The sequence below is a fragment of the Vulpes vulpes genome, chromosome 2 (assembly GCF_048418805.1).
Source record: "Vulpes vulpes isolate BD-2025 chromosome 2, VulVul3, whole genome shotgun sequence".
NCBI lineage: Eukaryota > Metazoa > Chordata > Mammalia > Carnivora > Canidae > Vulpes > Vulpes vulpes.
The window spans coordinates 114,420,945-114,435,296 of NC_132781.1; positions in this window are offsets into that span (position 1 = coordinate 114,420,945).

Below are 14,352 nucleotides of genomic sequence, written 5' to 3' on the forward strand. Positions count from 1 at the left end.
ATTGAACTCCAATAAAGAAAAAAGATGTGAGATATATACAATGGAATATTATTACTCAGCCATAAAAAAGAATGAAATCTTGCCATCTGTGAGAACATAGATGGACCTAGAAGGTATTATGCTAAGTTAAATAAGTGAGACAGAGAAAGACAAATATCAATATGATTTTACTCATACATATAATCTAAAAAACAAAATAAATGACCAAACAAAACAAAACAGAAACTGACCATTAATACAGAGAACAAATTGGCAGTTGCCAAAGTGGACAGGGGAGGATGGTGAAAAAAAGGTGAAAAGGATTAAGAAGTACAAACTTCCAGTTATAAAATATATTAACTGGGAAACATAAAGTACAATATAGGGAATACAATCAATAATCTTGTAATAACATTGTATGGTGACTGATGGTAACTACACTTGTGATAATTTCATACTGTATATAAATGTTGAATCAAAAAAAATAATAAAAAAAATAAATGTTGAATCACTATTTTGTACACCTTAACTAACATAATATTGTATCTTAACTATACTTCAAAAAATAAAATAAGACAGAAAAAGGGTAGACATGGGGAAAAAAGAAAGAACCAAGGGCAGGGACAGCCTGGGTGGCTCAGCAGTTTGGTGCCTGCTTTCAGCCCGGGGCATGATCCTGGAGACCTGGGATCATGTCCCACATCTGGCTCCCTGCATGGAGCCTGCTTCTCCCTCTGCCTGTGTCTCTGCCTCTCTCTGTGTGTCTCTCATTAATAAATAAATAAAATCTTAAAAAAAAAAAAGAACCAAGGGCAATGAGGCAATGAATAGAAAACAGTTACATACATAGTAAATACTAAACCAATTGTAATAATATCACAACAATCACTTTAAATGTGAATGGTCTAAATATACCAATTAAAAGAGATTGTCAGAGTAAATTAAAAACACAAAACCCATTCAATTGCATGTTGTCTATAAGAAACCCGTTTGAAATATAACAATACAGATAGATTAAAAGTAAATAGGTGGAGAAGAAATTAAAATTCTTGTATACTTCTGGTAGAAATGCAAACTAGGGGCACCTGGGTGGCTCAGTTGGTTGAATGTCCAACTCTTGATTTCAGCTCAGGTTATGATCTCAGGGTCATGGGATTGAGCCCTATGTCAGGTTCCACACTCAGTAGGGAGTCTACTGGGTATTTTTCTCTCTCCTACTCCTTTTGCCTTCTCCTTTTGCCCCTCCCCACATTCTCACATTCCTTCTCTCTCTCTCTCTCTCTCTCTCTCACACACACACACACACACACACATAAATTAATATTAAAAGAAAAAGAAATGCTAACTAATGCAGCTGCTGTAGGAAACAGTTTAATAGTTCCTAAAAACTTAAGCATAAAATTATCATATGATCCAGCAAGTCCACTTCAAGGTTTCTACCCCAAAGAATTGAAAGTAGAGACCCAAACAAATACATGTTCATAGCAGCATTATTCATAAAAGCCAAAAAGTAGAAACAACCCAGATGTTTACTAATGGATAAATGAATGAACAGAATGTGGTATATACATATAATGAAATATTATTCAGCCTTAAAAATGGAATGAAGCTCTGATATGTTACAACATGGATAAAATTTGAAAATATTATAAATTTTAAAAGTCAGAAACAAAAGAACAAACATTGTACAATTCCACTTACACGAGGTACTCACAATAGACAAATTCATATAGGTGGGAAGTAGAATAGAGGCTACCAGCTGTGTGTGTAGGCAGGGGTAGTTATCCTTAAATGGTTAGAGTTTCTGTTTCCAAGTTCTGGAAATGAGTAGCCATGATAGTTGCACAATACTTAATGCCACTGATTTGTACACATAAAAATGGTTAAAATGGTAAATTTTACATTATGTGTTTTACCACAGTAAAAAAAAAAAATTAAGAGGAGGAATAGAGAAAGATATATCATGCTATCATGATCAAAAGAAAACTGGAGTAGCTATATTAATTTCAGACTTAAGAGCAAGAAAAATAACCAGGGATAAAGAGGAGAATTACATAATAATAAAAGGGCCAATTCTCCAAGGAGACATAACAGTTCTTAACATGTATGTGCCTAAAACAAAGTATCAAAATTCATGAAGTAAAAACTAATGGAACTGCAAAGTGAAACAGAAAAATTCATTAAATACCCCTCTATCAGAAATGGTCAGATCCAACAGGTAGAAAATCAGTAAAGACACAGCTGAGCTGAACAGCACCATCATTCAACTAGATGTGACTGACATTTATAGACCACTTCATCCAACAACAGAGTATACATTCTTCTCAAGCTCACATGGAGCAATCACCAGGAGACCATATTCTGGGGCAAGAAAACGTATCATACAAAATATACTCTCAACCACAGTGGCATGAAACTAGAGATTAATGTAGAAAGATGGCAGGACTAAAACAACAACAACAACAACACAAAATAATTGGAGATTAAACAGCCCACTCCTAAATAACACGAGTCAAAGAAGATTAAAGAAAAAATTTTTAATGTTTTGAAGAAAATTAAAATACAACCCACCAAAATTGGTAGAAGCAATGCTTGAAGGGAAATTTTTAGCATGGAATGCATATATTAAATATATGTATATTCATAAATATATATAAATATATATATAATCAATTATCTAAGCTTCTATGTTAGGCAACTAGAAAAGGTAGAGCAAATTAAATCCAAAGTAAGCAGAAGAAAAGAAATAAAAATTAGAGCAGAAATCAGTGAAATTGGAAACAGGAAAACAATAGATAACATCAATCAACCCAAAAGGTACTTCTTTGAAAAGATCAATAAAATTAGTAAACCCCTAGTCATGCTAACCAAGGAAAAAATAAAGACACAAATTACTAATACATGAAATGAAAGAACATCATCACCAAAGATCCCACAGACATTAAAAAGGTAACAAGGGAATATTATGGATTACTATATAGCCACAAATTTGATAACTTAGATTAAATGAACTAATTCCTTAAAAGACACAGTCTACTAAAACTCACACAAGAAGAAACAGACAATCTGAATGGGCCTATATCTATTAAAGAAATTGACTCAATAATTAATAATCTTCCAAAATGGAAAACACCAGGCTCAGGTAGTTTCACTGGTAAATTTTACTAAACGTTTAAGGAGCAAATCTCACTCATTATTTACCATCCGTTCTCGAAAATAGGAGAGGGAACACCTCCTAACTATTCTATGAGCATTCCCCTAACACCAAAACCAGACAAAGACACGCCAAGGAAACTACAAACCATTATCTCTCGTGAACATAGATGCAAAAAATCCTCAACAAAATATTAGCAAATTGGATCCAACCATGTACAAAACGAATAATACTCCACAGACCAGTGGAATTGGTTCCAGTATGCAAAGCTGGCTCGACATTTCAAAATCAATGAACATATTCCATCTCATCAATAGGCTAAAGATATATTTTATTATATATTTATAGTTTTATGACTAATTATATAAATATAATAAAGGGCTGTCACCACAAAGGAAAAAAAAATCTGACTTCTATCTGGTAGAAGTCAGGAAGGCATCATAGAGGAAGTGACGCTAGAACTAGGTCTTGAGAGATGAGTAGAATTTCTCCAGGGAAGGGTGGTTTAGGGAGAAGAGGCACCTGAGTGGAGATACCATGGCAGGAAGGTAACTAGTCAGGTGTGGCTAGTGTGTGATGTTGACAGTATAGAAAGCTCCGGAATCCTTTGTCTGTCATATCTGGCTATTTCACCCACCTGCAAATCCCAGATTCCTCCAAGAGGCATTTTTTAACAACCTTTCTTACACACACTGCATCCTGCCAGGGTCAAGCACAATGACAAAGTAATCTTTATAAACCCAACGTTGCCTCGCACACCTCCCTCACAGAAGGGCCTTGACATGTCAAAGCCAGTTGACTCTAGCTCCATTTATGTAATGGTAAATATCACTGGTCTTTATTTGTCAAATAGCTGGAAATTTTACTCACCTCCTCCTGCCCCTGAAGCTAGTTAATGGTTAGTTTCTAATTGCTGCCTCATGTTGTCTGGCGGGAGGTTCTGTATGACTCAGGGTTTTATTGAGTATGACATTCCAGGAGGTCACTGGAGAGACACTCCTCCTGAACATGACCCCAGGCACACAGGCTGTGAGCACAAGTGGACAAGAGGAGATACTCTCCCTTCTCTAAGTGTTCAGATAGCAGTGAAATTTCTGAAAAAGAAAAGACAAAAAAGAACCAAGACACTTGCTGCAGATAGTATGAAGGAAAGGGAAAAATAAAATCTGTTCACCCACTTTTATAAGACCAGATGCCATTTTCCAAGGTTGATAGAAACCACTGAGCAGCTGCACAGAAAAGAACATTTCCATCCTTCCAAATGCCTAAAGATATGGCCATATGCATGTTAGATGTTTGACTATGAATGTTCATGGCACCATAATTTACAATGTTAAGAGCTGTCATTTCAAAAAAGGAGACACAAAGGCATTTTAAATGTTCGTGTGCACATAAATGCAATTTAAATTTGCATAAATGTCACGAGTATAATGGTGCATCTTCAATCAAATGATTAAGCATTTCTGAAGAAAAGCAATTAAGAGTTACAGTGACTGCATCATGATGATCTTAGGTAGAACCATGATCTGCTTCGGGATAGTTAGTACCAACAACGAAAATTGATTATGCACTTACAAAAAAAAACAGACTATGCTCAGAGCTTCATGGGTCTTCACAATAATACCCCTATGACAGCTGGCCTGGAATCATCCCATTTTACAGATGAGGAACAGAGGTCTGCATTAGATCGGCCAGGCCCCAAATTCTAGCCTGGATCTAAATCTTTTATTTTAATCAGCCCCCTACTGTCTCCTTGAAATGGCTGCTTGGCATCTATCCTGTCACTAACCAAGCATTTATTGAGCATGTGAACAGTAACCTAGGAATATGGAATAATGTGTATAAAATGCAATCTGCCCTCAGCAAACTGTTGGTCTAGTAGGCACTTTTTTTTTTTTTTACCTTTAAGATTACTATGCAGAAAGCAGCTTTATTCATAAGAGAGAAAAAAAAAACAGGAAAAACATTTCCTTCTGTGGAGAAATGGTCAAATAAAACCATGGTACACCCATATCACGGACTATTATTTCAGCGATAAAAAGGAACAAATTACTCATACATGCAACATCTTGGATGGATCTCAAAGGAATTATGCCAAGTGAAAAAAAAGTCAACCAAAAGGTTAAGCGCCGTATGATTCCATTGATGTAACATTCTTGAAATAACACAATTATAGAGATGGAAAACAGGTTACTAGTTGCCTGGGGTTAGGGATGGGAGATGGGTGTAGCTTGAGGAAGACTTATGTTGATGGAACCGGTTGACTTTGGCGAGTTAAAGGAATCTACACATGAGCTAATACTGCATAGTAGTCACACACACACACACACACACACACACACACACACACACACACACAAATGCATATAAAACACAGGGAATCTGGATAAACTCTGTGGACCGATGTCAACACCCTGGTGGTAATATTGTCCTATAGTCACGTGGCGTGTTACCATTGAGGGAAGCTAGGCGAAGAGCACGAGGACCTCCCAGTGCCTTTTGTTTTGCAACTCCCTTAAATCTACAAGGATTTCAAAATTTTTTTCAAAAAATTTAACTGCTATGCAAGTAATTCTCCTTTTTTAGACACTGTTGAACTCCTCTGGGAACTGTAACTCCTCTGCCATTGCCCCGAGGCCATTGCCCTGAGAAAGCAAAGATTTTGTTGGTCCTTGGCAGAAATTGAGGTTATTATAGTCAATAGTTTAGTAAATTAGCCGTTAACATGCAACTAACCAGCATGTTAAAATGACAGTCTCGTATACAGAGATTTTTGTTTTTTGCTGAAGCATAATCCTTTTGTTAAATAGATCCACAAACACACATTTTGTACTTTTATACATTTTTAAAATTTTTTTTATTTATTCATGAGAGACAGAGAGAGGCAGACACACAGGCAGAGGGAGAAGCAGGCTCTCTGCGGGGAGGCTGACGTGGGACTCGATCTCAGGACCCCTGGATCATGCCCTGAGCCAAGGGCAGATGCTCCACCTCTGAGCCACGCAGGTGCCACTATACATTTTTTAAAGTATGATAAAACACATTATGACCCATACATAAAAATAAATAAGTCTTTCTATTCCTATGTCATGCTTTTTAAAGAATTGTCCTGCTTGTAATCTATACATAAAATATGCTGCCCATGAACTTGATTCATGGCCAAAAATCCCACAAAATTAAGGAAGCATTTGGCTATCTACTCTAAGTAACCAAAGTTTCCTCTTGGGTGGGCAGATGTGTTGGTCTTCTTTTCCATCAAAATCTTCTACTTCTCTAACGGGCTTTCTTCTTATGCCCCCTTTTGATGCCATTTTGTCAAATACAAGATGCCTGGAATTATAAGAAACATCCTGACTTCAGAGATATTCAAGCATGAAAGAAGTATGTCTTAGAATCAGTAGAACACTGGGGCTCAGTTAGCTCAGTTGGTTAAGTGTCTGACTCTTGACCTCAGGGTCGTGAGATTGAGCCCCATGTCAGGCTCCATGTGGGGCGTGGAGACTGCTGAAGGTTCTCTTTCCCTCTCCCTCTGTCCCTCTGTTCATGCTCATGCACACTCCCTCTCTCACTCTCAAATCAAGTCAATCAATCATAGAATCAGTGGAACACTATAATATTCCATCCAAATATCTCCAAAATTCCATCCAAATACATCCAAAGATAACCCCTGTGTTTATTTGAACCAGGATCCTCTCTGATGCCATAAAGAAAATGTTTCTACTTATGGTGATGCAATCCCTCCATTCAAACTACAATGTCCAAACAGAGGTTTCCTTTTTGTGTGATAAGAACCTATATGAGGAAGGGGAGAGTGTGTGGTTATTTGCAATAATGAGATGAGTTCATGTGAAACTTCCCAGAGAGACCAGAGCCTGGGATACGCCATGTGTGAGCGGAGACCAGCTGACTGGAGACCCATGATTCATCGACCACTAGCTCCATTACAAGAGCAAGGATGCAGTTTCTGGGATAGATAATCAGCTACTTCCTGCCTGTGTAGGACCCCAGGAAGGCTTAGCTGAGTCACACAGCAATGATTGGGGTGGCTCTGCTGAGTCACAGGCCAGCTATGCAGAGAAGTCTTCCCGAATAAGCACTGTGCTGCTTATGCTTGAGAAGGGGGTCACTTCCAGAAACCAAACAGGCCCTGCCACCATGACAACAGAAAGGAGGGTACGGCATGACCACAAGCTCCTGGCACCAAGTCACCAAGGCCCAGCTGGAGGGTTAGCGGGACCAGGCAAAAAAGCCACAGACTTTAGCCTCCAAGAGGAATTAATCCAGAGTCTCCTAATCACAGATCTCAAAAGGCCCTAGACATCATCCAGTCCAGGAATAGGTACACTTGGATGAAAAAAAAAAGAAAAATCTTTGTTCCACTAACCAACAATGGAGATTTAGCATTTTTTAAAAAAAGATTTTATTTATTTATTTGAGAGAGAGAGCACAAGCAGGGGGAGGAGCAGAGGGAGAAGCAGAGGGAGAAGCAGAGGGAGAAGCAGGCTTCTTGCTGAGCAGGGACCCCAATGTGGGGCTCCATCCCAGGATACTGAGATCATGAACTGAGCTGAAGACAGATGCCCAACTGACTGAGCCACCCGGGCTCCCAGATATTTAGTATTTTAACTATGAATGTAGTTCATCAGCCTCATCTGTGCCTGCAACCAATAAAAATCATAATATGTTCACATCACATTATGGTTGTTGCAAATATCTTGAAATATCGTTCGCCCTTCATCCCTCCTCAGAACTAATGGTTGTTTTAGACTTGCCACAATATCTTGCCATTTAATCCGTTATTAAAGTAGCACCTACGTTCCTCTTCACAAATGTTTGGGTTTTTCGAGAACTGTATTTCAACAGACATTCTTAGTCATTTGATGTAATGTTTTGCACATGGAGGCATATTCTGAGAAAGGGATCCAGGGTCAACCTTAGATCACCAAAGGGAAAGAGCATAAAAGCATCATACTAGTTGGCTAGGGTTGCCATAGTAAAGTACCACAGACGAGTGGCTTAAGCAACAGAAATTTGCCTCACATTTCTGGAGGTTGGAAGCCCAAGATCGAGGGCACAGCAGGGTTGGTTGCTTCTGAGGCCTCTCTCCTTGGCTTGTAGACAATGGGCCTTCCTTGTGTCTGTTCACATTGTCCCTGTGGGTCCCTGTGCCCAAACTGTTTCTCAGGACCCCAGTCACGTTGAGCGAGAGCCCACCCTAATGACCTCATTTTAACCTCGTTAACTCTGCAAAGACCCTATCTCCAAGTAAGGTCACATTCTGGGGTACTGGAGGTGAGGACTCCAACATATGGTATTTTTTGGAGGGAGTGGGGGGTACAATTCAACTCACAACAGACACATACTGTCGTCCAATCTCCCTGCTTTATGGTGTGGAGCCTCAGCCCCAGAGCAGAGTAACTGACAAAATTACTAGTAGAACACAGGCTTCCCAACGCCTCGTTCAGGACTTAAAGGGCTTTGCAGACTGTAAAGGGCTGCACAGTCATAGGTAAATGGCAATCTCCCCCTTGCAGACTCTCTCAGTTGCCCGAAAGTCCCAATCTGAATGCTAAACCTTTCACCTACTGGGGAGCCAGTTCTTTGGTCCCAGAAGAGGAGGAATGGGAATCACCTGTGATACAATTTCTTTATTTTCTGTTGGAAGCTGCCTGCTATCCCATCTTTACATTTTGCAGCAGTTATGATCACCTGCATACAAGGTGGCAAGTGATGGGGCACGGGGAGTCCACTTGTGGTCCCCAAGAAAATGCCTGCAACCCTGACTGCACTTACTGCACCAAAGACATTTGAACACTTCAGGAAAATGAGAATATTTTCTCACCCTTTATTTTCTCTCTGAGACTCTCCCTCTCTGATAAATCTTGACCTCAGATTGACACTGTTGCAGGCCTATTAACCCACTGAAATCCTGTCTCCCCCGTCTGACTCTGTTCTCTGGAGAACTGAAATGGACGCTTTCCGCAGAGCTGTTGGCATGCACAAACCCAAGATGCAGAACAAGTCTGATGGAAAGCAGTCCAAGCAGAGAGCTGCTGGGATCCAGATAGACCGATTTCAATACACTGGCCAGGATCCATATACCTGATTGTCATTCAGGGTTTAGTTAAGAAACCAGCACCCCCATGTCTTCCTGGGGCAATCAGAATGGTCACCTCCTCTAGCTGGAAGGTGGAAGTCAAGGCAGGGAACAGGAGAGACTATTGCCTGCAAGTCCTAAAGCGACATCTGGGACACTTGTCATTTCTGAGCTGTGCCCTCCTCGGCCCTTCACCAAAGCATACAGACTGCTTACAGCCTGCACGTGGCGTGAACCCAGGGCGCTTTGCACTTCTTCCCACATACTAACTACACACACAACGGTGATTAAGCACCTAATTGCTGCATCCCTGTCTTCCCCGCTAGATCCTAAGTAATACGAGGGCAGGGGCCACCGTGTCTCCTTCCCACCACCGTGCTCTCAGTGCTAAGCACAGATTCCCACACATGGCCCACACCCATCAATATATGCTCAGCAAATAAACGAATGCCTCTCCCACTCCAACACCCACCTCCCTGAGAGCCTATGCCCTGTTGCAGCCCTCTCTGCCCCTCAAAGTGACCCAAGTTCATTTAAATTTAGCTTTAAAAACATGCTCTAAAAAAGGTGGAGCAAAAACCCCTGCTGCAACCTGCCTTACGGACCTGCCTCCCAACGAGGCCCTGCGGCTGTCGGGTAATAGTACCCCAGCTGCCTTTATACTTGCTATCAAGTGTCCTATGGACACCGCCTCATTTATTCTCCACAATGGCTTCATTTTAGAGACTCACAGGCTCAGGGTTGGACCGCTTATGCAAGGTCACACAGCTAAGAGGGCATAGTGGGAAATATGTTTGGTCTGTGTACCCTATTCCTGGGGCAGCGCTCCTAAAACCCTTGGAATTTCCTGAATAGGAATATCTTTTGCTCTTCACTTTTTGATCACACCTGAGTTTATACTAATGAGGTGACACAGGTGGGGCCCCCAGATAGCCTCAGGATGGGGCTTTCTGGGGAGGGCGAAACTTCAGCCCTACTCACGGACCCCTCAATAGGGCAGTGGGGACCGCAGATGGAGCCCCATAAAACCTCTTGAACCAAGAGATGCGCTTCCTGGTTGGTGATCGGGGAGAGATGCTGGGAGGGTGCTATGGCAGAGAGAGCACGCGGGCCCCCCCAAAAAAGACCTAGGCATGTCTTCCCCCTGGAGGGGGGGTTGGGGGGGGGTGCATCCTTGGTGATAAACCAGTAACAGCTAATCAACTGTTTTCCCTGAGTTCTGTGAACGGTTTTAGCAGATCATCAGAGGCGCCTGGGTGGCTCGGTGGCTGAGCACCTGCCTTGGGCCCAGGGCGTGACCCTGGGGGCCTGGGATCGAGTCCCCCGGGGGCCTGCTTCTCCCTCTGCCTGGGTCTCTGCCTGTCTCTGTGTGTCTCTTGTAAAGAAACTAAAGTCTTAGCAGATTCTCAAACCTGCGTTGGAGGCAGTCCGCCGGGAGTGCAGGTGACCGCTGGTGCCCGCAACTGGTTCCGCTGAGGCTGAGCCCTCCCCCCGTGGGCCAGGATGTGCCTGCCCCCAGACAGCCCATCAAGGAGGGGGCGTGGGTCCTCGGGGAGAAGCCCCCGCGGGGAGTCAGGGCTGCTCTGCTCCATCGGGATGAACCAGGCCCGGGGCCCGGACACTAGGCGTGTAAACGCCTGGCTGTGGCTTTGCCACCTGCAAAGTCCTCCTGGCTTAGGTCTCTAAGCACTGCGCCGTGCTTCTTGGCCTGGGACTAGAGGCCTTCCCAGGCTGTCAGCCAGGAGACCACACTTCTTTGCCAGCTCTCAGCCCTGTCCTACCTGAGGAACCTCAGCACCAGGGCAGCAGCAATCACCACCAGTCCCTGCTGCCCCGGCTGATGAGCAAAGGGAAGAGGTCTCCCCACTTCCTGGAAACACCAACGCCCTTCCCCTGACCCTGTAGGTCCTCACTACTACAAAGCCTGCAGCTAAAAAAAAAAAAAAAAGAGGCAGAGAACCTATAAGGGACAGAGATTTTTCACCCACACAGCCTCCTTGGATGTATCTTCGCAATTGCGTTGCACGAGTGTTTCCAGGAGAATCTGTTTAAATTCTAAGCACATTTTCCCTTGGCACTTGAAGCCAGGTTCCAGACGAGGGAAGCAGCTGAATACTAATTACTTGTAGCCAAGGACATTTAAAGACCAATCTTTCACTTCTTTTCACAACTTGAATCATCTGTTCCTAATGTGATTTGCCCAACCCCCTTTTCAGAAAACAAGTTAATAAACCAGCAAAATCCACAGTGAGGATGAATTAAATGAAATTAACAAGCTTGCTTTCCTTCCTTCATTTATTTGACAAATATTTACTGGATGCTTCCCACCCCCAGGCAGTGGGCTAAATGCTGGGGAGAGAGCGATGAGCAAACACTGGCAGGGTGCCTCCCCCCAGGTGCTGAAGTCTAGTAAGAGAGGAGGCATGAAGGAAATAATCACACCAACGAACATAAAACTGCGATTCTGGGGGCCCAACGGGAGAGAGGCTAGGCCTGCGGTCTAATGAGTGCATTTCACAGGGACCAGAGCTAGTCGCCAGGCTGGGAAGACTGCCCTGAGGACAAGACCCTAGATGCATCAGGAGCTAAGTGGGCCAGGGGGCCAAGGGGACACTTTCTAGCCAGATGCACTTTCCAAGGGAAGGGAACATGGCCAGGTCAAGGGAGCTTCAGAAAGTCAGTAGGACTAGAGGAGTAAATGGTCTAAGATGAGGCCAGGGACCTGGGCAGGGGCCAGGCCACCAGGTACGGGGTGAGCTGTGCTGGGCGAGTTTGTCACTAAGCCCTAGAGCATGGGGAGACACTGAAGGGCTTTGATCACCCGCGTGCCACAATGAAACTGTTGCTTCCAAAACAGTGCTTTCATGGTAGCAGAATGAGTAATATGGGTCATGCTGTACTTTTCATCCGAAATAGGAAAGATTAAAAAAAATGAAATAGGAAAGAGTATGAATTATTATCTCTTCTAGAGATGACAGTAATGACATGTTGAGAAGGAAAGTGACTTGTCCACTCGTAGCACACTAGAAGCTAAAACATGGAACTCTTGTCCCATGTTCCCAAGTCTCTAAACACCCAGTTTTTAAAAAGTAGATTGAAAAATCTGTCAATTGGGACGCCTGGGTGGCTCAGTGGTTGAGCATCGGCATTCGGCTCAGGGTATGATCCTGGAACTCCAGGATTGAGTCCCACATCGGGCTCCCCACAGGGAGCCTACCTCTCCCCTTGGCCTGTGTCTCTGCCTCTCTGTGTCTCATGAATAAATAAAATCTTTTTTAAAAAAGAAAAGAGGGATCCCTGGGTGGCGCAGTGGTTTGGCGCTTGCCTTTGGCCCAGGGCGCGATCCTGGAGACCCGGGATCGAATCCCACATCAGGCTCCCGGTGCATGGAGCCTGCTTCTCCCTCTGCCTATGTCTCTGCCTCTCTCTCTCTCTGTGACTATCATAAATAAATAAAAATTAAAAAAAATTTAAAAAAAAAAAGAAAAGAAAATCTGTCAATTATCATATTAGATATGACCTCTCAACTTATGCATTTGACATGCTTACTTGTGACATCCTGTGGCTATAAAGGACTCAGCCAGGGGCAAGAAATATAAGCTGCCTGTCGTCCACTTCCAGGAGTGGTTAAGTCTTACTCCCTCTTCTCTCCACACACTGGACCTATTTCTCCTCCCTTTCTCTGCTCTAAGTCACCCGAACTTCTTCACTGCTGTGTAACTCCCTAAATCGTCCTAGACCACTGAGTGATAAACAGTGGGAAAAAAAGACCCAGGGGCCCCAATGAACTAGCACAGACTAGCAAATGTTTCATATGCCAAGGAGATAACATACAAAACTAAAACTTTTAGCAGAGGAATCGAAATTATTTCTTTGAAGAAGAGCCAATGGAAGCTCTAGAACTGAAAATACAATGCCCAAAATTAAAAAGATTCTATGGATAGGCTTAAGAGAAAGTTAGGAAATAAAAAAATACAGGGGGAAAAAAGCAAAGCATAATAAGGCGGCACAGAGCAACAAGAACATGGAAAGCACAACAGAGTAGGTGACTCAGAGGATACACTGAGAATGTCTGGTATATGTACATACAAAATTCGAGGAGAGGCGAGAATGGGGGAAATGTGATATTTAAGAAATAATGGCTAAGAAATTTCCAAAAATGGTGAAGATCAAATTTCAAAGTCGGAAAACCCCGAGAATTCCAGCAGGATAAACAAACAACAACAAAAAAGAAACCCTTCCCTAGGCACACCATAATGAAACAGATGAAAGTCAAAGACAAAAGGAGTGTCTTGAGTACAGCAAGAGGAAAAAAAAGGCATATTATCTTAAAAAGACCTAAAATAAAATGTCAACCGACTTCTCACTGGGGAACAATAGAGTGGTATCTTTAAAGTGTTTAGAAACAGGGATGCCTGGGTGGTTCAACAGTTGAGCATCTGCCTTTGGCTCGGGGCATCATCCCAGGGTCCCAGGATCAAGTCCCACATCAGGCTCCCTGCAGGGAGCCTGCTTCTCCCTCTATGTCTCTGCCTCTCTCTCTCTCTGTCTCTCATGAATAAATAAATAAAAATAAATAAAATCTTTTTTTTTAAAGTGCTTAGAAACAGCACACATATACTAAGTCAGGAATAAAAAAGCAGCAGCACTCCAAGTCCCACACATATTAAAAATATACTATGAAGGTACTAGAAACAACCCTGTGAAAGGCTGGATGGATGGTCAAATTATCAGAGGAATAAAATTTACCCAAACTGGCACAATAAAGTAGAAAATACAGTCATGTTACTATAAAAGTAATTGAATCCATAATTTAAACTCCCTCAAAAAGAAAATCCTGGTCAGGATGAATTCACTGATATTTCCAAGCACTTGGAAAAGAAATAACAACTTTTACACAAACTCCAAGAGGAGAGGGGGGGAAAAAAGGCAATCACAAACTTGTTTTTTTGACCATAATCTAAAACCTCTTAGGAATATCACAAGAATGGAAAATTTCAGAACATTCTTACTCATGAACACACAGAACCTTAAAGCCAATTGAACAGTATATATAAAGAAATTAACACATTATAGCCAAGGTAGGCTCCTTCTAGGAACGCTGGGTTTGTGTAACCTTCAA